Here is a 25792-nt window from a genome sequence, read left to right on the forward strand (position 1 = left end):
CCCTCTCATTCATCAACTCTCTCTATCTTCACTCTCTCTTCCCTGTCCTGTGTCTTTTCCCTGGAATTTCTCTTTTCCCTCTTTTCCCCGGCTTGTCTCTTTCCCCTATTTCCCCTCTCCTGTGCCTGTCACCTCTCTTCATTCGGTGTGTAGATTTCCCACTTTCACTCGCCTCTCTCTTTTCCCTCTCATTCCTGAAATCTCTGTTTTCCCTTGCCTGTCGCTTTTCCCTCTTTTGCCTTTCCTCCATGAACTCTTCCCTCTTCACCCTCAGCAGTCACTTTCCCCTGCTTTCCCTCAAGTCCTTCTTTTCCACCTTTTCCCTCGCTTGTCTCTTTTCCCTGTTTCCCCTCGCCTGTCTCTCTCACCTCTGTTCTCTCGGCGTTCTTTTCCCCCACTTTCACTCTCCTTCCTCTATTCCCTCCCTTTCCTCCACTCTCTCTTTTCCCTCTCTCTTCACTGTCCTGTCTCTTTTCCCTGGACTCTCTCTTTCCCCCCCGCTTGTCTCTTTCCCCTCTTTCCCGTCTCCTGTGTCTTTCACCTCTCTTCAATCGGTGTCTACTTTTCCCTTCTTTCACTCGCCTCTCTCTTTTCCCTCTCCTTCATCAACTCTGTATTTTCACTCTCTCTTCCCAGTCATGTCTCTTTTCCCTGGAATTTCTCTTTTCCCTCTTTTCCTCTGTTTGACTCTATCCCCTCTTTCCCCTCTCCTGTGTCTGTCACCTCACTTCATTCGGTGTGTAGATTTCCCACCTTCACTCGCCTCGCCTCTCTCTTTTCCCTCTCATTCATCAACTCTCTCTCTTCACTCTCTCCTCCCTGTCCTGTCTCTTTTCCCTGGACACTCTCTTTTCCCCTGCTTGTCTCTTTCCCCTCTTTCCCCTCTCCTGCGTCTGTCACCTCTCTTCATTCGCTGTGTAGATTTCCCACTTTCACTCGCCTCTCTCTTTTCCCTCTCATTCATCAACTCTCTCTCTTCACTCTCTCCTCCCTGTCCTGTCTCTTTTCCCTGGACACTCTCTTTTCCCCGGACACTCTCTTTTCCCCGGCTTGTCTCTTTCCCCTCTTTCCCCTCTCCCGTGTCTGTCACCTCTCTTCACTCGGTGTCTACTTTTCCCTGCTTTCACTCGCCTCTCTCTTTCCCCTCTCATTCATCAACTCTCTCTCTTCACTCTCTCCTCCCTGTCCTGTCTCTTTTCCCTGGACACTCTCTTTTCCCCGGCTTGTCTCTTTCCCCTCTTTCCCCTCTCCTGTGTCTGTCACCTCTCTTCACTCGGTGTCTACTTTTCCCCGCTTTCACTCGCCTCTCTCTTTTCCCTCTCATTCATCAACTCTCTCTATCTTCACTCTCTCTTCCCTGTCCTGTGTCTTTTCCCTGGAATTTCTCTTTTCCCTCTTTTCCCCGGCTTGTCTCTTTCCCCTATTTCCCCTCTCCTGTGCCTGTCACCTCTCTTCATTCGGTGTGTAGATTTCCCACTTTCACTCGCCTCTCTCTTTTCCCTCTCATTCCTGAAATCTCTGTTTTCCCTTGCCTGTCGCTTTTCCCTCTTTTGCCTTTCCTCCATGAACTCTTCCCTCTTCACCCTCAGCAGTCACTTTCCCCTGCTTTCCCTCAAGTCCCTCTTTTCCACCTTTACCCTCGCTTGTCTCTTTTCCCTGTTTCCCCTCGCTTGTCTCTCTCACCTCTGTTCTCTCGGCGTTCTTTTCCCCCGCTTTCACTCTCCTTCCTCTATTCCCTCCCTTTCCTCCACTCTCTCTTTTCCCTCTCTCTTCACTGTCCTGTCTCTTTTCCCTGGACTCTCTCTTTCCCCCCCGCTTGTCTCTTTCCCCTCTTTCCCGTCTCCTGTGTCTTTCACCTCTCTTCACTCGGTGTCTACTTTTCCCTTCTTTCACTCGCCTCTCTCTTTTCCCTCTCATTCATCAACTCTGTATTTTCACTCTCTCTTCCCTGTCCTGTCTCTTTTCCCTGGAACTTCCCTTTTCCCTCTTTTCCTCTGTTTGACTCTTTCCCCTCTTTCCCCTCTCCTGTGTCTGTCACCTCACTTCATTCGGTGTGTAGATTTCCCACCTTCACTCGCCTCGCCTCTCTCTTTTCCCTCTCATTCATCAACTCTCTCTCTTCACTCTATCCTCCCAGTCCTGTCTCTTTTCCCTGGACACTCTCTTTTCCCCGGCTTGTCTCTTTCCCCTCTTTCCCCTCTCCTGTGTCTGTCACCTCTCTTCATTCGGTGTGTAGATTTCCCACTTTCACTCGCCTCTCTCTTTTCCCTCTCATTCATCAACTCTCTCTATCTTCACTCTCTCTTCCCTGTCCTGTGTCTTTTCCCTGGACACTCTCTTTTCCCTCATTTCCCCTGCTTGTCTCTTTCCCCTATTTCCCCTCTCCTGTGCCTGTCACCTCTCTTCATTCGGTGTGTAGATTTCCCACTTTCACTCGCCTCTCTCTTTTCCCTCTCATTCATCAACTCTCCCTTTTCACTCTCTCTTCCCTGTCCTGTCTCTTTTCCCTGGAATTTCTCTTTTCCCTCTTTTCCCCGGCTTGTCTCTTTCCCCTCTTTCCCCTCTCCTGTGTCTGTCACCTCACTTCATTCGGTGTGTAATTTTCCCACTTTCACTCGCCTCTCTCTTTTCCCTCTCATTCATCAACTCTCTCTCTTCACTGTCTCCTCCCTGTCCTGTCTCTTTTCCCTGGACACTCTCTTTTCCCCGGACACTCTCTTTTCCCCGGCTTGTCTCTTTCCCCTCTTTCCCCTCTCCTGTGTCTGTCACCTCTCTTCACTCGGTGTCTAATTTCCCCACTTTCACTCGCCTCTCTCTTTTCCCTCTCATTCCTGAAATCTCTGTTTTCCCTTGCCTGTCGCTTTTCCCTCTTTTGCCTTTTCTCCATGAACTCTTCCCTCTTTACCCTCAGCAGTCACTTTCCCCTGCTTTCCCTGAACTCCCTCTTTTCCACCTTTTCCCTCGCTTGTCTCTTTTCCCTGTTTCCCCTCGCCTGTCTCTCTCACCTCTGTTCTCTCAGCGTTCTTTTCCCCCGCTTTCACTCGCCTTCCTCTATTCCCCCCCTTTCCTCCACTCTCTCTTTTCCCTCTCTCTTCACTGTCCTGTGTCTTTTCCCTGGACTCTCTCTTTTCCCCCACTTGTCTCTTTCCCCTCTTTCCCCTCTCCTGTGTCTGTCACCTCTCTTCACTCGGTGTCTACTTTTCCCCACTTTCACTCGCCTCTCTCTTTTACCTCTCATTCATCAACTCTCTCTCTCTTCACTCTCTCTTCCCTGTCCTGTCTCTTGTCCCTGGACACTCTATTTTTGACACTCTCTTTCCCCCTGCTTGTCTCTTTCCCCTATTTCCCCTCTCCTGTGCCTGTCACCTCTCTTCATTTGGTGTGTAGATTTCCCACTACCACTCGCCTCTCTCTTTTCCCTCTCATTCATCAACTCTCTCTCTTCACTCTCTCTTCCCTGTCCTGTCTCTTTCCCCTGGACACTCTCTTTTCCCTCTTTTCCCCTGCTTGTCTCTTTCCCCTCTTTCACCTCTCCTGTGTCGGTCACCTCTCTTCATTCGGTGTGTAAATGTCCCACTTTCTCTCGCCTCTCTCTTTCCCCTCTCATTCATCAACTCTCTCTTTTCACTCTCTCTTCCCAGTCATGTCTCTTTTCCCTGGACACTCTCTTTTCCCTCTTTTCCCCTGCTTGTCTCTTTCCCCTATTTCCCCTCTCCTGTGTCTGTCACCTCTCTTCACTCGGTGTCTACTTTCCCCCGCTTTCACTCGCCTCTCTCTTTTCCCTCTCATTCATCAACTCTCTCTATCTTCACTCTCTCTTCCCTGTCCTGTGTCTTTTCCCTGGACACTCTCTTTTCCCTCATTTCCCCTGCTTGTCTCTTTCCCCTATTTCCCCTCTCCTGTGCCTGTCACCTCTCCTCATTCGGTGTGTAGATTTCCCACTTTCACTCGCCTCTCTCTTTTCCCTCTCATTCATCAACTCTCCCTTTTCACTCTCTCTTCCCTGTCCTGTCTCTTTTCCCTGGAATTTCTCTTTTCCCTCTTTGCCCCTGCTTGTCTCTTTCCCCTCTTTCCCCTCTCCCGTGTCTGTCAGCTCACTTCATTCGGTGTGTAGATTTCCCACTTTCACTCGCCTCTCTCTTTCCCCTCTCATTCATCAGCTCTCCCTTTTCACTCTCTCTTCCCTGTCCTGTCTCTTTTCCCAGGAACTTCCCTTTTCCCTCTTTTCCTCTGTTTGTCTCTTTCCCCTCTTTCCCCTCTCCTGTGCCTGTCACCTCTCTTCATTCGGTGTGTAGATTTCCCACTTCCACTCGCCTCTCTCTTTTCCCTCTCATTCATCAACTCTCTCTCTTCACTCTCTCTTCCCTGTCCTGTCTCTTTTCCCTGGACACTCTATTTTCCCTCTTTTCCCCGGCTTGTCTCTTTCCCCTATTTCCCCTCTCCTGTGCCTGTCACCTCTCTTCACTCGGTGTGTAAATTTCCCACTTTCACTCGCCTCTCTCTTTCCCCTCTCATTCATCAGCTCTCCCTTTTCACTCTCTCTTCACTGTCCTGTCTCTTTTCCCTGGAACTTCTCTTTTCCCTCTTTTCCTCTGGTTGTCTCTTTCCCCTGTTTCCCCTCTCCTGTGCCTGTCACCTCTCTTCACTCGCTGTGTAAATGTCCAACTTTCTCTCGCCTCTCTCTTTCCCCTCTCATTCATCAACTCTCTCTTTTCACTCTCTCTTCCCAGTCAAGTCTCTTTTCTCTGGACACTCTCTTTTCCCCGGACACTCTCTTTTCCCCGGCTTGTCTCTTTGCCCTCTTTCACCTCTCCTGTGCCTGTCACCTCTCTTAACTCGGTGTCTACTTTTCCCTGCTTTCACTCGCCTCTCTCTTTCCCCTCTCATTCATCAACTCTGTCTTTTCACTCTCTCTTCCCAGTCATGTCTCTTTTCCCTGGAATTTCTCTTTTCCCTCTTTTCATCTGTTTGTCTCTTTCCCCTCTTTCCCCTCTCCTGTGTCGGTCACCTCTCTTCATTCGGTGTGTAGATTTCCCACTTTCACTCGCCTCTCTCTTTTCCGTCTCATTCATCAACTCTCTCTCTTCACTGTCTCCTCCCTGTCCTGTCTCTTTTCCCTGGACACTCTCTTTTCCCCTGCTTGTCTCTTTCCCCTATTTCCCCTCTCCTGTGCCTGTCACCTCTCTTCATTCGGTGTGTAGATTTCCCACTTTCTCTCGCCTCTCTCTTTTACCTCTCATTCATCAACTCTCTCTTTTCACTCTCTCTTCCCAGTCATGTATCTTTTCTCTGGACACTCTCTTTTCCCCGGACACTCTCTTTTCCCCGGCTTGTCTCTTTCCCCTCTTTCCCCTCTCCTGTGTCGTCACCTCACTTCACTCGGTGTGTAGATTTCCCACTTTCACTCGCCTCTCTCTTTTCCGTCTCATTCATCAACTCTCTCTCTTCACTCTCTCCTCCCTGTCCTGTCTCTTTTCCCTGGACACTCTCTTTTCCCCGGCTTGTCTCTTTCCCCTCTTTCCCCTCTCCTGTGTCTGTCACCTCTCTTCACTCGGTGTCTACTTTTCCCCGCTTTCACTCGCCTCTGTCTTTTCCCTCTCATTCATCAACTCTCTCTATCTTCACTCTCTCATCCCTGTCCTGTGTCTTTTCCCTGGACACTCTCTTTTCCCTCTTTTCCCCGGCTTGTCTCTTTCCCCTATTTCCCCTCTCCTGTGCCTGTCACCTCTCTTCATTCGGTGTGTAGATTTCCCACTTTCACTCGCCTCTCTTTTTTCCCTCTCATTCCTGAAATCTCTGTTTTCCCTTGCCTGTCGCTTTTCCCTCTTTTGCCTTTTCTCCATGAACTCTTCCCTCTTTACCCTCAGCAGTCACTTTCCCCTGCTTTCCCTGAACTCCCTCTTTTCCACCTTTTCCCTCGCTTGTCTCTTTTCCCTGTTTCCCCTCGCCTGTCTCTCTCACCTCTGTTCTCTCGGCGTTCTTTTCCCCCGCTTTCACTCGCCTTCCTCTATTCCCTCCCTTTCCTCCACTCTCTCTCTTCCCTCTCTCTTCACTGTCCTGTCTCTTTTCCCTGGACTCTCTCTTTTCCCCCACTTGTCTCTTTCCCCTCTTTCCCCTCTCCTGTGTCTGTCAGCTCACTTCATTCGGTGTGTAGATTTCCCACTTTCTCTCGCCTCTCTCTTTTCCCTCTCATTCATCAGCTCTCCCTTTTCACTCTCTCTTCACTGTCCTGTCTCTTTTCCCTGGAACTTCTCTTTTCCCTCTTTTCCTCTGTTTGTCTCTTTCCCCTATTTCCCCTCTCCTGTGCCTGTCACCTCTCTTCACTCGCTGTGTAAATGTCCAACTTTCTCTGGCCTCTCTCTTTCCCCTCTCATTCATCAACTCTCTCTTTTCACTCTCTCTTCCCAGTCATGTCTCTTTTCTCTGGACACTCTCTTTTCCCCGGACACTCTCTTTTCCCCGGCTTGTCTCTTTCCCCTCTTTCCCCTCTCCTGTGCCTGTCACCTCTCTTCACTCGGTGTCTACTTTTCCCTGCTTTCACTCGCCTCTCTCTTTCCCCTCTCATTCATCAACTCTGTCTTTTCACTCTCTCTTCCCAGTCATGTCTCTTTTCCCTGGAATTTCTCTTTTCCCTCTTTTCCTCTGTTTGACTCTATCCCCTCTTTCCCCTCTCCTGTGTCTGTCACCTCACTTCATTCGGTGTGTAGATTTCCCACCTTCACTCGCCTCGCCTCTCTCTTTTCCCTCTCATTCATCAACTCTCTCTCTTCACTCTCTCCTCCCTGTCCTGTCTCTTTTCCCTGGACACTCTCTTTTCCCCTGCTTGTCTCTTTCCCCTCTTTCCCCTCTCCTGCGTCTGTCACCTCTCTTCATTCGCTGTGTAGATTTCCCACTTTCACTCGCCTCTCTCTTTTCCCTCTCATTCATCAACTCTCTCTCTTCACTCTCTCCTCCCTGTCCTGTCTCTTTTCCCTGGACACTCTCTTTTCCCCGGACACTCTCTTTTCCCCGGCTTGTCTCTTTCCCCTCTTTCCCCTCTCCCGTGTCTGTCACCTCTCTTCACTCGGTGTCTACTTTTCCCTGCTTTCACTCGCCTCTCTCTTTCCCCTCTCATTCATCAACTCTCTCTCTTCACTCTCTCCTCCCTGTCCTGTCTCTTTTCCCTGGACACTCTCTTTTCCCCGGCTTGTCTCTTTCCCCTCTTTCCCCTCTCCTGTGTCTGTCACCTCTCTTCACTCGGTGTCTACTTTTCCCCGCTTTCACTCGCCTCTCTCTTTTCCCTCTCATTCATCAACTCTCTCTATCTTCACTCTCTCTTCCCTGTCCTGTGTCTTTTCCCTGGAATTTCTCTTTTCCCTCTTTTCCCCGGCTTGTCTCTTTCCCCTATTTCCCCTCTCCTGTGCCTGTCACCTCTCTTCATTCGGTGTGTAGATTTCCCACTTTCACTCGCCTCTCTCTTTTCCCTCTCATTCCTGAAATCTCTGTTTTCCCTTGCCTGTCGCTTTTCCCTCTTTTGCCTTTCCTCCATGAACTCTTCCCTCTTCACCCTCAGCAGTCACTTTCCCCTGCTTTCCCTCAAGTCCCTCTTTTCCACCTTTACCCTCGCTTGTCTCTTTTCCCTGTTTCCCCTCGCTTGTCTCTCTCACCTCTGTTCTCTCGGCGTTCTTTTCCCCCGCTTTCACTCTCCTTCCTCTATTCCCTCCCTTTCCTCCACTCTCTCTTTTCCCTCTCTCTTCACTGTCCTGTCTCTTTTCCCTGGACTCTCTCTTTCCCCCCCGCTTGTCTCTTTCCCCTCTTTCCCGTCTCCTGTGTCTTTCACCTCTCTTCACTCGGTGTCTACTTTTCCCTTCTTTCACTCGCCTCTCTCTTTTCCCTCTCATTCATCAACTCTGTATTTTCACTCTCTCTTCCCTGTCCTGTCTCTTTTCCCTGGAACTTCCCTTTTCCCTCTTTTCCTCTGTTTCACTCTTTCCCCTCTTTCCCCTCTCCTGTGTCTGTCACCTCACTTCATTCGGTGTGTAGATTTCCCACCTTCACTCGCCTCGCCTCTCTCTTTTCCCTCTCATTCATCAACTCTCTCTCTTCACTCTATCCTCCCAGTCCTGTCTCTTTTCCCTGGACACTCTCTTTTCCCCGGCTTGTCTCTTTCCCCTCTTTCCCCTCTCCTGTGTCTGTCACCTCTCTTCATTCGGTGTGTAGATTTCCCACTTTCACTCGCCTCTCTCTTTTCCCTCTCATTCATCAACTCTCTCTATCTTCACTCTCTCTTCCCTGTCCTGTGTCTTTTCCCTGGACACTCTCTTTTCCCTCATTTCCCCTGCTTGTCTCTTTCCCCTATTTCCCCTCTCCTGTGCCTGTCACCTCTCTTCATTCGGTGTGTAGATTTCCCACTTTCACTCGCCTCTCTCTTTTCCCTCTCATTCATCAACTCTCCCTTTTCACTCTCTCTTCCCTGTCCTGTCTCTTTTCCCTGGAATTTCTCTTTTCCCTCTTTTCCCCGGCTTGTCTCTTTCCCCTCTTTCCCCTCTCCTGTGTCTGTCACCTCACTTCATTCGGTGTGTAATTTTCCCACTTTCACTCGCCTCTCTCTTTTCCCTCTCATTCATCAACTCTCTCTCTTCACTGTCTCCTCCCTGTCCTGTCTCTTTTCCCTGGACACTCTCTTTTCCCCGGACACTCTCTTTTCCCCGGCTTGTCTCTTTCCCCTCTTTCCCCTCTCCTGTGTCTGTCACCTCTCTTCACTCGGTGTCTACTTTTCCCCGCTTTCACTCGCCTCTCTCTTTTCCCTCTCATTCATCAACTCTCTCTATCTTCACTCTCTCTTCCCTGTCCTGTGTCTTTTCCCTGGAATTTCTCTTTTCCCTCTTTTCCCCGGCTTGTCTCTTTCCCCTCTTTCCCCTCTCCTGTGTCTGTCACCTCTCTTCATTCGGTGTGTAGATTTCCCACTTTCACTCGCCTCTCTCTTTTCCCTCTCATTCATCAACTCTCTCTATCTTCACTCTCTCTTCCCTGTCCTGTGTCTTTTCCCTGGACACTCTCTTTTCCCTCATTTCCCCTGCTTGTCTCTTTCCCCTATTTCCCCTCTCCTGTGCCTGTCACCTCTCTTCATTCGGTGTGTAGATTTCCCACTTTCACTCGCCTCTCTCTTTTCCCTCTCATTCATCAACTCTCCCTTTTCACTCTCTCTTCCCTGTCCTGTCTCTTTTCCCTGGAATTTCTCTTTTCCCTCTTTTCCCCGGCTTGTCTCTTTCCCCTCTTTCCCCTCTCCTGTGTCTGTCACCTCACTTCATTCGGTGTGTAATTTTCCCACTTTCACTCGCCTCTCTCTTTTCCCTCTCATTCATCAACTCTCTCTCTTCACTGTCTCCTCCCTGTCCTGTCTCTTTTCCCTGGACACTCTCTTTTCCCCGGACACTCTCTTTTCCCCGGCTTGTCTCTTTCCCCTCTTTCCCCTCTCCTGTGTCTGTCACCTCTCTTCACTCGGTGTCTAATTTCCCCACTTTCACTCGCCTCTCTCTTTTCCCTCTCATTCCTGAAATCTCTGTTTTCCCTTGCCTGTCGCTTTTCCCTCTTTTGCCTTTTCTCCATGAACTCTTCCCTCTTTACCCTCAGCAGTCACTTTCCCCTGCTTTCCCTGAACTCCCTCTTTTCCACCTTTTCCCTCGCTTGTCTCTTTTCCCTGTTTCCCCTCGCCTGTCTCTCTCACCTCTGTTCTCTCAGCGTTCTTTTCCCCCGCTTTCACTCGCCTTCCTCTATTCCCCCCCTTTCCTCCACTCTCTCTTTTCCCTCTCTCTTCACTGTCCTGTGTCTTTTCCCTGGACTCTCTCTTTTCCCCCACTTGTCTCTTTCCCCTCTTTCCCCTCTCCTGTGTCTGTCACCTCTCTTCACTCGGTGTCTACTTTTCCCCACTTTCACTCGCCTCTCTCTTTTACCTCTCATTCATCAACTCTCTCTCTCTTCACTCTCTCTTCCCTGTCCTGTCTCTTGTCCCTGGACACTCTATTTTTGACACTCTCTTTCCCCCTGCTTGTCTCTTTCCCCTATTTCCCCTCTCCTGTGCCTGTCACCTCTCTTCATTTGGTGTGTAGATTTCCCACTACCACTCGCCTCTCTCTTTTCCCTCTCATTCATCAACTCTCTCTCTTCACTCTCTCTTCCCTGTCCTGTCTCTTTCCCCTGGACACTCTCTTTTCCCTCTTTTCCCCTGCTTGTCTCTTTCCCCTCTTTCACCTCTCCTGTGTCGGTCACCTCTCTTCATTCGGTGTGTAAATGTCCCACTTTCTCTCGCCTCTCTCTTTCCCCTCTCATTCATCAACTCTCTCTTTTCACTCTCTCTTCCCAGTCATGTCTCTTTTCCCTGGACACTCTCTTTTCCCTCTTTTCCCCTGCTTGTCTCTTTCCCCTATTTCCCCTCTCCTGTGTCTGTCACCTCTCTTCACTCGGTGTCTACTTTCCCCCGCTTTCACTCGCCTCTCTCTTTTCCCTCTCATTCATCAACTCTCTCTATCTTCACTCTCTCTTCCCTGTCCTGTGTCTTTTCCCTGGACACTCTCTTTTCCCTCATTTCCCCTGCTTGTCTCTTTCCCCTATTTCCCCTCTCCTGTGCCTGTCACCTCTCCTCATTTGGTGTGTAGATTTCCCACTTTCACTCGCCTCTCTCTTTTCCCTCTCATTCATCAACTCTCCCTTTTCACTCTCTCTTCCCTGTCCTGTCTCTTTTCCCTGGAATTTCTCTTTTCCCTCTTTGCCCCTGCTTGTCTCTTTCCCCTCTTTCCCCTCTCCCGTGTCTGTCAGCTCACTTCATTCGGTGTGTAGATTTCCCACTTTCACTCGCCTCTCTCTTTCCCCTCTCATTCATCAGCTCTCCCTTTTCACTCTCTCTTCCCTGTCCTGTCTCTTTTCCCAGGAACTTCCCTTTTCCCTCTTTTCCTCTGTTTGTCTCTTTCCCCTCTTTCCCCTCTCCTGTGCCTGTCACCTCTCTTCATTCGGTGTGTAGATTTCCCACTTCCACTCGCCTCTCTCTTTTCCCTCTCATTCATCAACTCTCTCTCTTCACTCTCTCTTCCCTGTCCTGTCTCTTTTCCCTGGACACTCTATTTTCCCTCTTTTCCCCGGCTTGTCTCTTTCCCCTATTTCCCCTCTCCTGTGCCTGTCACCTCTCTTCACTCGGTGTGTAAATTTCCCACTTTCACTCGCCTCTCTCTTTCCCCTCTCATTCATCAGCTCTCCCTTTTCACTCTCTCTTCACTGTCCTGTCTCTTTTCCCTGGAACTTCTCTTTTCCCTCTTTTCCTCTGGTTGTCTCTTTCCCCTGTTTCCCCTCTCCTGTGCCTGTCACCTCTCTTCACTCGCTGTGTAAATGTCCAACTTTCTCTCGCCTCTCTCTTTCCCCTCTCATTCATCAACTCTCTCTTTTCACTCTCTCTTCCCAGTCAAGTCTCTTTTCTCTGGACACTCTCTTTTCCCCGGACACTCTCTTTTCCCCGGCTTGTCTCTTTGCCCTCTTTCACCTCTCCTGTGCCTGTCACCTCTCTTAACTCGGTGTCTACTTTTCCCTGCTTTCACTCGCCTCTCTCTTTCCCCTCTCATTCATCAACTCTGTCTTTTCACTCTCTCTTCCCAGTCATGTCTCTTTTCCCTGGAATTTCTCTTTTCCCTCTTTTCATCTGTTTGTCTCTTTCCCCTCTTTCCCCTCTCCTGTGTCGGTCACCTCTCTTCATTCGGTGTGTAGATTTCCCACTTTCACTCGCCTCTCTCTTTTCCGTCTCATTCATCAACTCTCTCTCTTCACTGTCTCCTCCCTGTCCTGTCTCTTTTCCCTGGACACTCTCTTTTCCCCTGCTTGTCTCTTTCCCCTATTTCCCCTCTCCTGTGCCTGTCACCTCTCTTCATTCGGTGTGTAGATTTCCCACTTTCTCTCGCCTCTCTCTTTTACCTCTCATTCATCAACTCTCTCTTTTCACTCTCTCTTCCCAGTCATGTATCTTTTCTCTGGACACTCTCTTTTCCCCGGACACTCTCTTTTCCCCGGCTTGTCTCTTTCCCCTCTTTCCCCTCTCCTGTGTCGTCACCTCACTTCACTCGGTGTGTAGATTTCCCACTTTCACTCGCCTCTCTCTTTTCCGTCTCATTCATCAACTCTCTCTCTTCACTCTCTCCTCCCTGTCCTGTCTCTTTTCCCTGGACACTCTCTTTTCCCCGGCTTGTCTCTTTCCCCTCTTTCCCCTCTCCTGTGTCTGTCACCTCTCTTCACTCGGTGTCTACTTTTCCCCGCTTTCACTCGCCTCTGTCTTTTCCCTCTCATTCATCAAATCTCTCTATCTTCACTCTCTCATCCCTGTCCTGTGTCTTTTCCCTGGACACTCTCTTTTCCCTCTTTTCCCCGGCTTGTCTCTTTCCCCTATTTCCCCTCTCCTGTGCCTGTCACCTCTCTTCATTCGGTGTGTAGATTTCCCACTTTCACTCGCCTCTCTTTTTTCCCTCTCATTCCTGAAATCTCTGTTTTCCCTTGCCTGTCGCTTTTCCCTCTTTTGCCTTTTCTCCATGAACTCTTCCCTCTTTACCCTCAGCAGTCACTTTCCCCTGCTTTCCCTGAACTCCCTCTTTTCCACCTTTTCCCTCGCTTGTCTCTTTTCCCTGTTTCCCCTCGCCTGTCTCTCTCACCTCTGTTCTCTCGGCGTTCTTTTCCCCCGCTTTCACTCGCCTTCCTCTATTCCCTCCCTTTCCTCCACTCTCTCTCTTCCCTCTCTCTTCACTGTCCTGTCTCTTTTCCCTGGACTCTCTCTTTTCCCCCACTTGTCTCTTTCCCCTCTTTCCCCTCTCCTGTGTCTGTCAGCTCACTTCATTCGGTGTGTAGATTTCCCACTTTCTCTCGCCTCTCTCTTTTCCCTCTCATTCATCAGCTCTCCCTTTTCACTCTCTCTTCACTGTCCTGTCTCTTTTCCCTGGAACTTCTCTTTTCCCTCTTTTCCTCTGTTTGTCTCTTTCCCCTATTTCCCCTCTCCTGTGCCTGTCACCTCTCTTCACTCGCTGTGTAAATGTCCAACTTTCTCTGGCCTCTCTCTTTCCCCTCTCATTCATCAACTCTCTCTTTTCACTCTCTCTTCCCAGTCATGTCTCTTTTCTCTGGACACTCTCTTTTCCCCGGACACTCTCTTTTCCCCGGCTTGTCTCTTTCCCCTCTTTCCCCTCTCCTGTGCCTGTCACCTCTCTTCACTCGGTGTCTACTTTTCCCTGCTTTCACTCGCCTCTCTCTTTCCCCTCTCATTCATCAACTCTGTCTTTTCACTCTCTCTTCCCAGTCATGTCTCTATTCCCTGGAATTTCTCTTTCCCCTCTTTCCCCTCTCCTGTGTCTGTCACCTCTCTTCACTCGGTGTCTACTTTTCCCTGCTTTCACTCGCCTCTCTCTTTCCCCTCTCATTCATCAACTCTCTCTCTTCACTCTCTCCTCCCTGTCCTGTCTCTTTTCCCCGGACACTCTCTTTTCCCCAGCTTGTCTCTTTCCCCTCTTTCCCCTCTCCTGTGTCTGTCACCTCTCCTCACTCGGTGTCTACTTTTCCCCGCTTTCACTCGCCTCTCTCTTTTCCCTCTCATTCATCAACTCTCTCTATCTTCACTCTCTCTTCCCTGTCCTGTGTCTTTTCCCTGGACACTCTCTTTTCCCTCATTTCCCCGGCTTGTCTCTTTCCCCTATTTCCCCTCTCCTGTGCCTGTCACCTCTCTTCATTCGGTGTGTAGATTTCCCACTTCCACTCGCCTCTCTCTTTTCCCTCTCATTCATCAACTCTCCCTTTTCACTCTCTCTTCCCTGTCCTGTCTCTTTTCCCTGGAATTTCTCTTTTCCCTCTTTTCCTCTGTTTGTCTCTTTCCCCTCTTTCCCCTCTCCTGTGTCGGTCACCTCTCTTCATTCGGTGTTTAGATTTCCCACTTCCACTCGACTCTCTCTTTTCCCTCTCATTCATCAACTCTCTCTCTTCACTCTCTCTTCCCTGTCCTGTCTCTTGTCCCTGGACACTATCTTTTCCCACTTTTCCCCTGCTTGTCTCTTTCCCCTCTTTCCCCTCTCCTGTGTCGGTCACCTCTCTTCATTCGGTGTGTAAATTTCCCACTTCCTCTCGCCTCTCTCTTTCCCCTCTCATTCATCAACTCTCTGTTTTCGCTCTCTCTTCCCAGTCATGTCTCTTTTCTCTGGACACTCTCTTTTCCCCGGACACTCTCTTTTCCCCGGCTTGTCTCTTTGCCCTCTTTCCCCTCTCCTGTGTCTGTCACCTCTCTTTACTCGGTGTCTACTTTTCCCTGCTTTCACTCGCCTCTCTCTTTCCCCTCTCATTCATCAACTCTCTCTCCTCACTCTCTCCTCCCTGTCCTGTCTCTTTTCCCTGGACACTCTCTTTTCCCCGGACACTCTCTTTTCCCCGGCTTGTCTCTTTCCCCTCTTTCCCCTCTCCTGTGTCTGTCACCTCTCTTCACTCGGTGTCTACTTTTCCCTGCTTTCACTCGCCTCTCTCTTTCCCCTCTCATTCATCAACTCTGTCTTTTCACTCTCTCTTCCCAGTCATGTCTCTTTTCCCTGGAATTTCTCTTTTCCCTCTTTTCCCCGGCTTGTCTCTTTCCCCTCTTTCCCCTCTCCCGTGTCTGTCAGCTCACTTCATTCGGTGTGTAGATTTCCCACTTTCACTCGCCTCTCTCTTTCCCCTCTCATTCATCAACTCTCTCTCTTCACTGTCTCCTCCCTGTCCTGTCTCTTTTCCCTGGACACTCTCTTTTCCTCTGTTTGTCTCTTTCCCCTCTTTCCCCTCTCCTGTGTCGGTCACCTCTCTTCACTCGGTGTCTACTTTTCCCTGCTTTCACTCGCCTCTCTCTTTCCCCTCTCATTCATCAACTCTCTCTCTTCACTCTCTCTTCCCAGTCATGTCTCTTTTCCCTGGAATTTCTCTTTTCCCTCTTTTCCCCGGCTTGTCTCTTTCCCCTATTTCCCCTCTCCTGTGCCTGTCACCTCTCTTCACTCGGTGTCTACTTTTCCCCGCTTTCACTCGCCTCTCTCTTTTCCCTCTCATTCATCAACTCTCTCTATCTTCACTCTCTCTTCCCTGTCCTGTGTCTTTTCCCTGGACACTCTCTTTTCCCTCATTTCCCCGGCTTGTCTCTTTCCCCTATTTCCCCTCTCCTGTGCCTGTCACCTCTCTTCATTCGGTGTGTAGATTTCCCACTTCCACTCGCCTCTCTCTTTTCCCTCTCATTCATCAACTCTCCCTTTTCACTCTCTCTTCCCTGTCCTGTCTCTTTTCCCTGGAATTTCTCTTTTCCCTCTTTTCCTCTGTTTGTCTCTTTCCCCTCTTTCCCCTCTCCTGTGTCGGTCACCTCTCTTCATTCGGTGTGTAGATTTCCCACTTCCACTCGCCTCTCTCTTTTCCCTCTCATTCATCAACTCTCTCTCTTCACTCTCTCTTCCCTGTCCTGTCTCTTGTCCCTGGACACTCTCTTTTCCCTCTTTTCCCCTGCTTGTCTCTTTCCCCTCTCCTGTGTCGGTCACCTCTCTTCATTCGGTGTGTAAATTTCCCACTTCCTCTCGCCTCTCTCTTTCCCCTCTCATTCATCAACTCTCTCTTTTCGCTCTCTCTTCCCAGTCATGTCTCTTTTCTCTGGACACTCTCTTTTCCCCGGCTTGTCTCTTTGCCCTCTTTCCCCTCTCCTGTGTCTGTCACCTCTCTTCACTCGGTGTCTACTTTTCCCTGCTTTCACTCGCCTCTCTCTTTCCCCTCTCATTCATCAACTCTCTCTCTTCACTCTCTCCTCCCTGTCCTGTCTCTTTTCCCTGGACACTCTCTTTTCCCCGGACACTCTCTTTTCCCCGGCTTGTCTCTTTCCCCTCTTTCCCCTCTCCTTTGTCTGTCACCTCTCCTCACTCGGTGTCTATTTTCCCCGCTTTCACTCGCCTCTCTCCTTTTCTCTCATTCATCAACTCTCTCTATCTTCACTCTCTCTTCCCTGTCCTGTGTCTTTTCCCTGGACACTCTCTTTTCCCTCATTTCCCCTGCTTGTCTCTTTCCCCTATTTCCCCTCTCCTGTGCCTGTCACCTCTCTTCATTCGGTGTGTAGATTTCCCACTTTCTCTCGCCTCTCTCTTTCCCCTCTCATTCATCAACTCCCTCTTTTCCCTCTCTCTTCCCAGTCGTGTCTCTTTTCCCTGGAACTTCTCTTTTCCCCCTTTTCCCCTGCTTGTCTCTTTCACCAATTTCCCCTCTCCTGTGTCTGTCACCTCTCTTCACTCCGTGTCTCATTTTCCCACTTTCTCGCGCCTCTCTCTTTTCCTTCTCATTCCTCAACTCTCTCTTTTCCCTTGCCTGTCGCTTTTCCCTCTTTTGCCTATTCTCCATGAACTCTTCCCTCTTTACCCTCACCCGTCGCTTTCCCCTGCTTTCCCTCAACTCCCTCTTTTCCAACTTTTCCCCCGCTTGTCTCTGTTCCCTGTTTCCCCTCGCCTGTCTCTCTCACCTCTCTTCTCTCGGCGTTCATTTTTCCCGCTTTCACTCGCCTTCCTCTATTCCCTCCCTTTCCTCCACTCCCTCTTTTCCCTCTCTCTTCCCTGTCCTGTCTCTTTTCCCTGGACTCTCTCTTTACCCCCGCTTTTCTCTTCCCCCTCTTTCCCCTCTCCTGTGTCTGTCACCTCTCTTCACTCGGTGTGTAAATATCCCACTTTCTCTCGCCCCACTCTTTTCCCTCTCACTCACCAACTCCCTCTTTTCACTCTCTCCTCCCTGTCCTGTCTCTTTTCCCTGGAACTTCTCTTTTCCCCCTTTTCCCCTGCTTGACTCTTTCACCAGTTTCCCCTCTCCTGTGTCTGTCACCTCTCTTCCCTCGGTGTCTCATTTTCCCACTTACTCTCGCTTCTCTCTTTTCCTTCTCATTCCTCAACTCTCTCTTTTCCCTTGCCTGTCGCTTTTCCCTCTTTTGCCTATTCTCCATGAACTCTTCCCTCTTTACCCTCACCAGTCACTTTCCCCTGCTTTCCCTCAACTCCCACTTTTCCAACTTTTCCCTCGCTTGTCTCTTTTCCCTGTTTCCCCTCGCCTGTCTCTCTCACCTCTGTTCTCTCGGCGTTCATTTTTCCCGCTTTCACTCGCCTTCCTCTATTCCCTCCCTTCCCTCCACTCTCTCTTTTCCCTCTCTCTTCCCTGTCCTGTCTCTTTTCCCTGGACTCTCTCTTCCCTCTCTTTCCCCTCGCATGTCGCTTTTCCCTCTTTTGCCTATTGTCCATGACCTCTTCCCTCTTTACCCTCAGCAGTCACTTTCCCCTGCTTTCCTCAACTCCCTCTTTTTCATCTTTTCTCGCTTGTCTCTGTCCCCTCTTTCCCCTCTCCTGTGTCTCTCACCTCTCTTCCCTCGGTGTCTAATTTTCCCGCTTTCACTCGCCTCTCTCTTTTCCCTCTCATTCCTCAGCTCTCTCTCTTCCCTCTCTTTCCCCTCGCCTGTCGCTATTCCCTTCTTTCATTGGACTCTCTCTTTTCCCTCTTTTTTCCCCTTGCTTGTCTCTTTTCCTTCATTTCCCCCGCCTGCCTCTCTCAATGCTCTCCCCTCGACATTCAATTTTCCCACTTTCACTCACCTTGCTCTGTGCCCTGTCATTCCTCAACTCTCTCTTTTCCCTCTGTCTTCCCTTGCCGGTCACTTTTCCCTGGACTCTCTCTTTTCCCTCTTCTCCCCTGCTTGTCTGTTTTCCCTCTTTCCCCTCGCCTGTCTCTCTCACCTTTTTTCCCTCGGGATCTAATTTTCCCACTTTCACTCACCTTCCTCTATTCCCTCTCATTCCTCCACTCTCTCTTTCCCCTCTTTCCCCTCGCCTGTCACTTTTCCCTCTTTTGCCTTTTGTCCATGAACTCTTCCCTCTTTACCCTCAGCAGTCACTTTCCCCTGCTTTCCTCAACTCCCTCTTTTCCATCTTTTCTCTCGCTTGTCTCTTCCCCCTCTTTCCCCTCTCCTGTGTCTGTCACCTCTCTTCCCTCGGTGTCTCATTTTCCCACTTTCACTCGCCTCTCTCGTTTCCCTCTCATTCATCAACTCCCTCTTTTCACTCTGTCCTCCCTGTCCTGTCTCTTTTCCCTGGACTCTCTCTTTCCCCCCCGCTTGTCTCTTTCCCCTCTTTCCCCTCTCCTGTGTCTGTCACCTCTCTTCACTCGGTGTCTAATTTTCCCTTCTTTCACTCGCCTCTCTCTTTTCCCTCTCATTCATCAACTCTGTATTTTCACTCTCTCTTCCCAGTCATGTCTCTTTTCCCTGGAATTTCTCTTTTCCCTCTTTTCCTCTGTTTGTCTCTTTCCCCTCTTTCCCCTCTCCTGTGTCTGTCACCTCACTTCATTCGGTGTGTATATTTCCCACCTTCACTCGCCTCTCTCTTTTCCCTCTCATTCATCAACTCTCTCTCTTCACTCTCTCCTCCCTGTCCTGTCTCTTTTCCCTGGACACTCTCTTTTCCCCGGCTTGTCTCTTTCCCTTCTTTCCCCTCTCCTGTGTCTGTCACCTCTCTTCATTCGGTGTGTAGATTTCCCACTTTCACTAGCCTCTCTCTTTTACCTCTCATTCATCAACTCTCTCTCACTTCACTCTCTCTTCCCTGTCCTGTCTCTTGTCCCTGGACACTCTATTTTTGACACTCTCTTTCCCCCTGCTTGTCTCTTTCCCCTATTTCCCCTCTCCTGTGCCTGTCACCTCTCTTCATTTGGTGTATTGATTTCCCACTTCCACTCGCCTCTCTCTTTTCCCTCTCATTCATCAACTCTCTCTCTTCACTCTCTCTTCCCTGTCCTGTCTCTTTCCCCTGGACACTCTCTTTTCCCTCTTTTCCCCTGCTTGTCTCTTTCCCCTCTCCTGTGTCGGTCACCTCTCTTCATTCGGTGTGTAAATGTCGCACTTTCTCTCGCCTCTCTCTTTCCCCTCTCATTCATCAACTCTCTCTTTTCACTCTCTCTTCCCAGTCATGTCTCTTTTCCCTGGACACTCTCTTTTCCCTCTTTTCCCCTGCTTGTCTCTTTCCCCTATTTCCCCTCTCCTGTGTCTGTCACCTCGCTTTCACTCGCCTCTCTCTTTTCCCTCTCATTCATCAACTCTCTCTATCTTCACTCTCTCTTCCCTGTCCTGTGTCTTTTCCCTGGACACTCTCTTTTCCCTCTTTTCCTCTGTTTGTCTCTTTCCCCTATTTCCCCTCTCCTGTGCCTGTCACCTCTCCTCATTCGGTGTGTAGATTTCCCACTTTCACTCGCCTCTCTCTTTTCCCTCTCATTCATCAACTCTCCCTTTTCACTCTCTCTTCCCTGTCCTGTCTCTTTTCCCTGGAATTTCTCTTTTCCCTCTTTGCCCCTGCTTGTCTCTTTCCCCTCTTTCCCCTCTCCCTTGTCTGTCAGCTCACTTCATTCGGTGTGTAGATTTCCCACTTTCACTCGCCTCTCTCTTTCCCCTCTCATTCATCAGCTCTCCCTTTTCACTCTCTCTTCCCTGTCCTGTCTCTTTTCCCTGGAACTTCCCTTTTCCCTCTTTTCCTCTGTTTGTCTCTTTCCCCTCTTTCCCCTCTCCTGTGCCTGTCACCTCTCTTCATTCGGTGTGTAGATTTCCCACTTCCACTCGCCTCTCTCTTTTCCCTCTCATTCATCAACTCTCTCTCTTCACTCTCTCTTCCCTGTCCTGTCTCTTTTCCCTGGACACTCTATTTTCCCTCTTTTCCCCGGCTTGTCTCTTTCCCCTATTTCCCCTCTCCTGTGCCTGTCACCTCTCTTCACTCGGTGTGTAAATTTCCCACTTTCACTCGCCTCTCTCTTTCCCCTCTCATTCATCAGCTCTCCCTTTTCACTCTCTCTTCACTGTCCTGTCTCTTTTCCCTGGACACTCTCTTTTCCCCGGACACTCTCTTTTCCCCGGCTTGTCTCTTTGCCCTCTTTCACCTCTCCTGTGCCTGTCACCTCTCTTAACTCGGTGTCTACTTTTCCCTGCTTTCACTCGCCTCTCTCTTTCCCCTCTCATTCATCAGCTCTCCCTTTTCACTCTCTCTTCACTGTCCTGTCTCTTTTCCCTGGACACTCTCTTTTCCCCGGACACTCTCTTTTCCCCGGCTTGTCTCTTTCCCCTCTTTCCCCTCTCCTGTGCCTGTCACCTCTCTTCACTCGGTGTCTACTTTTCCCTGCTTTCACTCGCCTCTCTCTTTCCCCTCTCATTCATCAACTCTGTCTTTTCACTCTCTCTTCCCAGTCATGTCTCTTTTCCCTGGAATTTCTCTTTTCCCTCTTTTCATCTGTTTGTCTCTTTCCCCTCTTTCCCCTCTCCTGTGTCGGTCACCTCTCTTCATTCGGTGTGTAGATTTCCCACTTTCACTCGCCTCTCTCTTTTCCGTCTCATTCATCAACTCTCTCTCTTCACTGTCTCCTCCCTGTCCAGTCTCTTTTCCCTGGACACTCTCTTTTCCCCTGCTTGTCTCTTTCCCCTATTTCCCCTCTCCTGTGCCTGTCACCTCTCTTCATTCGGTGTGTAGATTTCCCACTTTCTCTCGCCTCTCTCTTTTACCTCTCATTCATCAACTCTCTCTTTTCACTCTCTCTTCCCAGTCATGTATCTTTTCTCTGGACACTCTCTTTTCCCCGGACACTCTCTTTTCCCCGGCTTGTCTCTTTCCCCTCTTTCCCCTCTCCTGTGTCGTCACCTCACTTCACTCGGTGTGTAGATTTCCCACTTTCACTCGCCTCTCTCTTTTCCGTCTCATTCATCAACTCTCTCTCTTCACTCTCTCCTCCCTGTCCTGTCTCTTTTCCCTGGACACTCTCTTTTCCCCGGCTTGTCTCTTTCCCCTCTTTCCCCTCTCCTGTGTCTGTCACCTCTCTTCACTCGGTGTCTACTTTTCCCCGCTTTCACTCGCCTCTGTCTTTTCCCTCTCATTCATCAACTCTCTCTATCTTCACTCTCTCATCCCTGTCCTGTGTCTTTTCCCTGGACACTCTCTTTTCCCTCTTTTCCCCGGCTTGTCTCTTTCCCCTATTTCCCCTCTCCTGTGCCTGTCACCTCTCTTCATTCGGTGTGTAGATTTCCCACTTTCACTCGCCTCTCTTTTTTCCCTCTCATTCCTGAAATCTCTGTTTTCCCTTGCCTGTCGCTTTTCCCTCTTTTGCCTTTTCTCCATGAACTCTTCCCTCTTTACCCTCAGCAGTCACTTTCCCCTGCTTTCCCTGAACTCCCTCTTTTCCACCTTTTCCCTCGCTTGTCTCTTTTCCCTGTTTCCCCTCGCCTGTCTCTCTCACCTCTGTTCTCTCGGCGTTCTTTTCCCCGCTTTCACTCGCCTTCCTCTATTCCCTCCCTTTCCTCCACTCTCTCTCTTCCCTCTCTCTTCACTGTCCTGTCTCTTTTCCCTGGACTCTCTCTTTTCCCCCACTTGTCTCTTTCCCCTCTTTCCCCTCTCCTGTGCCTGTCACCTCTCTTCACTCGCTGTGTAAATGTCCAACTTTCTCTGGCCTCTCTCTTTCCCCTCTCATTCATCAACTCTCTCTTTTCACTCTCTCTTCCCAGTCATGTCTCTTTTCTCTGGACACTCTCTTTTCCCCGGACACTCTCTTTTCCCCGGCTTGTCTCTTTCCCCTCTTTCCCCTCTCCTGTGCCTGTCACCTCTCTTCACTCGGTGTCTACTTTTCCCTGCTTTCACTCGCCTCTCTCTTTCCCCTCTCATTCATCAACTCTGTCTTTTCACTCTCTCTTCCCAGTCATGTCTCTTTTCCCTGGAATTTCTCTTTTCCCTCTTTTCATCTGTTTGTCTCTTTCCCCTCTTTCCCCTCTCCTGTGTCGGTCACCTCTCTTCATTCGGTGTGTAGATTTCCCACTTTCACTCGCCTCTCTCTTTTCCGTCTCATTCATCAACTCTCTCTCTTCACTGTCTCCTCCCTGTCCAGTCTCTTTTCCCTGGACACTCTCTTTTCCCCTGCTTGTCTCTTTCCCCTATTTCCCCTCTCCTGTGCCTGTCACCTCTCTTCATTCGGTGTGTAGATTTCCCACTTTCTCTCGCCTCTCTCTTTTACCTCTCATTCATCAACTCTCTCTTTTCACTCTCTCTTCCCAGTCATGTATCTTTTCTCTGGACACTCTCTTTTCCCCGGACACTCTCTTTTCCCCGGCTTGTCTCTTTCCCCTCTTTCCCCTCTCCTGTGTCGTCACCTCACTTCACTCGGTGTGTAGATTTCCCACTTTCACTCGCCTCTCTCTTTTCCGTCTCATTCATCAACTCTCTCTCTTCACTCTCTCCTCCCTGTCCTGTCTCTTTTCCCTGGACACTCTCTTTTCCCCGGCTTGTCTCTTTCCCCTCTTTCCCCTCTCCTGTGTCTGTCACCTCTCTTCACTCGGTGTCTACTTTTCCCCGCTTTCACTCGCCTCTGTCTTTTCCCTCTCATTCATCAACTCTCTCTATCTTCACTCTCTCATCCCTGTCCTGTGTCTTTTCCCTGGACACTCTCTTTTCCCTCTTTTCCCCGGCTTGTCTCTTTCCCCTATTTCCCCTCTCCTGTGCCTGTCACCTCTCTTCATTCGGTGTGTAGATTTCCCACTTTCACTCGCCTCTCTTTTTTCCCTCTCATTCCTGAAATCTCTGTTTTCCCTTGCCTGTCGCTTTTCCCTCTTTTGCCTTTTCTCCATGAACTCTTCCCTCTTTACCCTCAGCAGTCACTTTCCCCTGCTTTCCCTGAACTCCCTCTTTTCCACCTTTTCCCTCGCTTGTCTCTTTTCCCTGTTTCCCCTCGCCTGTCTCTCTCACCTCTGTTCTCTCGGCGTTCTTTTCCCCCGCTTTCACTCGCCTTCCTCTATTCCCTCCCTTTCCTCCACTCTCTCTCTTCCCTCTCTCTTCACTGTCCTGTCTCTTTTCCCTGGACTCTCTCTTTTCCCCCACTTGTCTCTTTCCCCTCTTTCCCCTCTCCTGTGTCTGTCAGCTCACTTCATTCGGTGTGTAGATTTCCCACTTTCTCTCGCCTCTCTCTTTTCCCTCTCATTCATCAGCTCTCCCTTTTCACTCTCTCTTCACTGTCCTGTCTCTTTTCCCTGGAACTTCTCTTTTCCCTCTTTTCCTCTGTTTGTCTCTTTCCCCTATTTCCCCTCTCCTGTGCCTGTCACCTCTCTTCACTCGCTGTGTAAATGTCCAACTTTCTCTGGCCTCTCTCTTTCCCCTCTCATTCATCAACTCTCTCTTTTCACTCTCTCTTCCCAGTCATGTCTCTTTTCTCTGGACACTCTCTTTTCCCCGGACACTCTCTTTTCCCCGGCTTGTCTCTTTCCCCTCTTTCCCCTCTCCTGTGCCTGTCACCTCTCTTCACTCGGTGTCTACTTTTCCCTGCTTTCACTCGCCTCTCTCTTTCCCCTCTCATTCATCAACTCTGTCTTTTCACTCTCTCTTCCCAGTCATGTCTCTTTTCCCTGGAATTTCTCTTTTCCCTCTTTTCCCCGGCTTGTCTCTTTCCCCTCTTTCCCCTCTCCCGTGTCTGTCAGCTCACTTCATTCGGTGTGTAGATTTCCCACTTTCACTCGCCTCTCTCTTTCCCCTCTCATTCATCAACTCTCTCTCTTCACTGTCTCCTCCCTGTCCTGTCTCTTTTCCCTGGACACTCTCTTTTCCTCTGTTTGTCTCTTTCCCCTCTTTCCCCACTCCTGTGTATGTCACCTCTCTTCACTCGGTGTCTACTTTCCCCCGCTTTCACTCGCCTCTCTCTTTTCCCTCTCATTCATCAACTCTCTCTCTCTTCACTCTCTCTTCCCTGTCCTGTGTCTTTTCCCTGGACACTCTCTTTTCCCTCATTTCCCCTGCTTGTCTCTTTCCCCTATTTCCCCTCTCCTGTGCCTGTCACCTCTCTTCATTCGGTGTGTAGATTTCCCACTTTCACTCGCCTCTCTCTTTTCCCTCTCATTCATCAACTCTCCCTTTTCACTCTCTCTTCCCTGTCCTGTCTCTTTTCCCTGGAATTTGTCTTTTCCCTCTTTTCCTCTGTTTGTCTCTTTCCCCTCTTTCCCCTCTCCTGTGTCGGTCACCTCTCTTCACTCGGTGTCTACTTTTCCCCGCTTTCACTCGCCTCTCTCTTTTCCCTCTCATTCATCAACTCTCTCTATCTTCACTCTCTCTTCCCTGTCCTGTCTCTTTTCCCTGGAATTTCTCTTTTCCCTCTTTTCCTCTGTTTGTCTCTTTCCCCTCTTTCCCCTCTCCTGTGTCGGTCACCTCTCTTCATTGGGTGTGTAGATTTCCCCCTTCCACTCGCCTCTCTCTTTTCCCTCTCATTCATCAACTCTCTCTCTTCACTCTCTCTTCCCTGTCCTGTCTCTTGTCCCTGGACACTCTCTTTTCCCTCTTTTCCCCTGCTTGTCTCTTTCCCCTCTTTCCCCTCTCCTGTGTCGGTCACCTCTCTTCATTCGGTGTGTAAATTTCCCACTTCCTCTCGCCTCTCTCTTTCCCGTCTCATTCATCAACTCTCTCTTTTCACTCTCTCTTCCCAGTCATGTCTCTTTTCTCTGGACACTCTCTTTTCCCCGGACACTCTCTTTTCCCCGGCTTCTCTCTTTCCCCTCTTTCCCCTCTCCTGTGTCTGTCACCTCTCTTCACTCGGTGTGTAGATTTCCCACTTTCACTCGCCTCTCTCTTTCCCCTCTCATTCATCAACTCTGTCTTTTCACTCTCTCTTCCCAGTCATGTCTCTTTTCCCTGGAATTTCTCTTTTCCATCTTTTCCTCTGTTTGTCTCTTTCCCCTCTTTCCCCTCTCCTGTGTCGGTCACCTCTCTTCACTCGGTGTCTACTTTTCCCTGCTTTCACTCGCCTCTCTCTTTCCCCTCTCATTCATCAACTCTCTCTCTTCACTCTCTCCTCCCTGTCCTGTCTCTTTTCCCTGGACACTCTCTTTTCCCCGGACACTCTCTTTTCCCCAGCTTGTCTCTTTCCCCTCTTTCCCCTCTCCTGTGTCTGTCACCTCTCTTCACTCGGTGTCTACTTTTCCCTGCTTTCACTCGCCTCTCTCTTTCCCCTCTCATTCATCAACTCTGTCTTTTCACTCTCTCTTCCCAGTCATGTCTCTTTTCCCTGGAATTTCTCTTTTCCCTCTTTTCCCCGGCTTGTCTCTTTCCCCTCTTTCCCCTCTCCCGTGTCTGTCAGCTCACTTCATTCGGTGTGTAGATTTCCCACTTTCACTCGCCTCTCTCTTTCCCCTCTCATTCATCAACTCTCTCTCTTCACTGTCTCCTCCCTGTCCTGTCTCTTTTCCCTGGACACTCTCTTTTCCTCTGTTTGTCTCTTTCCCCTCTTTCCCCTCTCCTGTGTCGGTCACCTCTCTTCATTCGGTGTGTAGATTTCCCCCTTCCACTCGCCTCTCTCTTTTCCCTCTCATTCATCAACTCTCTCTCTTCACTCTCTCTTCCCTGTCCTGTCTCTTGTCCTTGGACACTCTCTTTTCCCTCTTTTCCCCTGCTTGTCTCTTTCCCCTCTTTCCCCTCTCCTGTGTCGGTCACCTCTCTTCACTCGGTGTCTACTTTTCCCTGCTTTCACTCGCCTCTCTCTTTCCCCTCTCATTCATCAACTCTCTCTCTTCACTCTCTCCTCCCTGTCCTGTCTCTTTTCCCTGGACACTCTCTTTTCCCCGGACACTCTCTTTTCCCCGGCTTGTCTCTTTCCCCTCTTTCCCCTCTCCTTTGTCTGTCACCTCTCCTCACTCGGTGTCTACTTTTCCCCGCTTTCACTCGCCTCTCTCTTTTCCCTCTCATTCATCAACTCTCTCTATCTTCACTCTCTCTTCCCTGTCCTGTGT

This window comes from Haliaeetus albicilla, chromosome W (genome assembly GCF_947461875.1).
Source record: "Haliaeetus albicilla chromosome W, bHalAlb1.1, whole genome shotgun sequence".
Lineage (NCBI taxonomy): Eukaryota > Metazoa > Chordata > Aves > Accipitriformes > Accipitridae > Haliaeetus > Haliaeetus albicilla.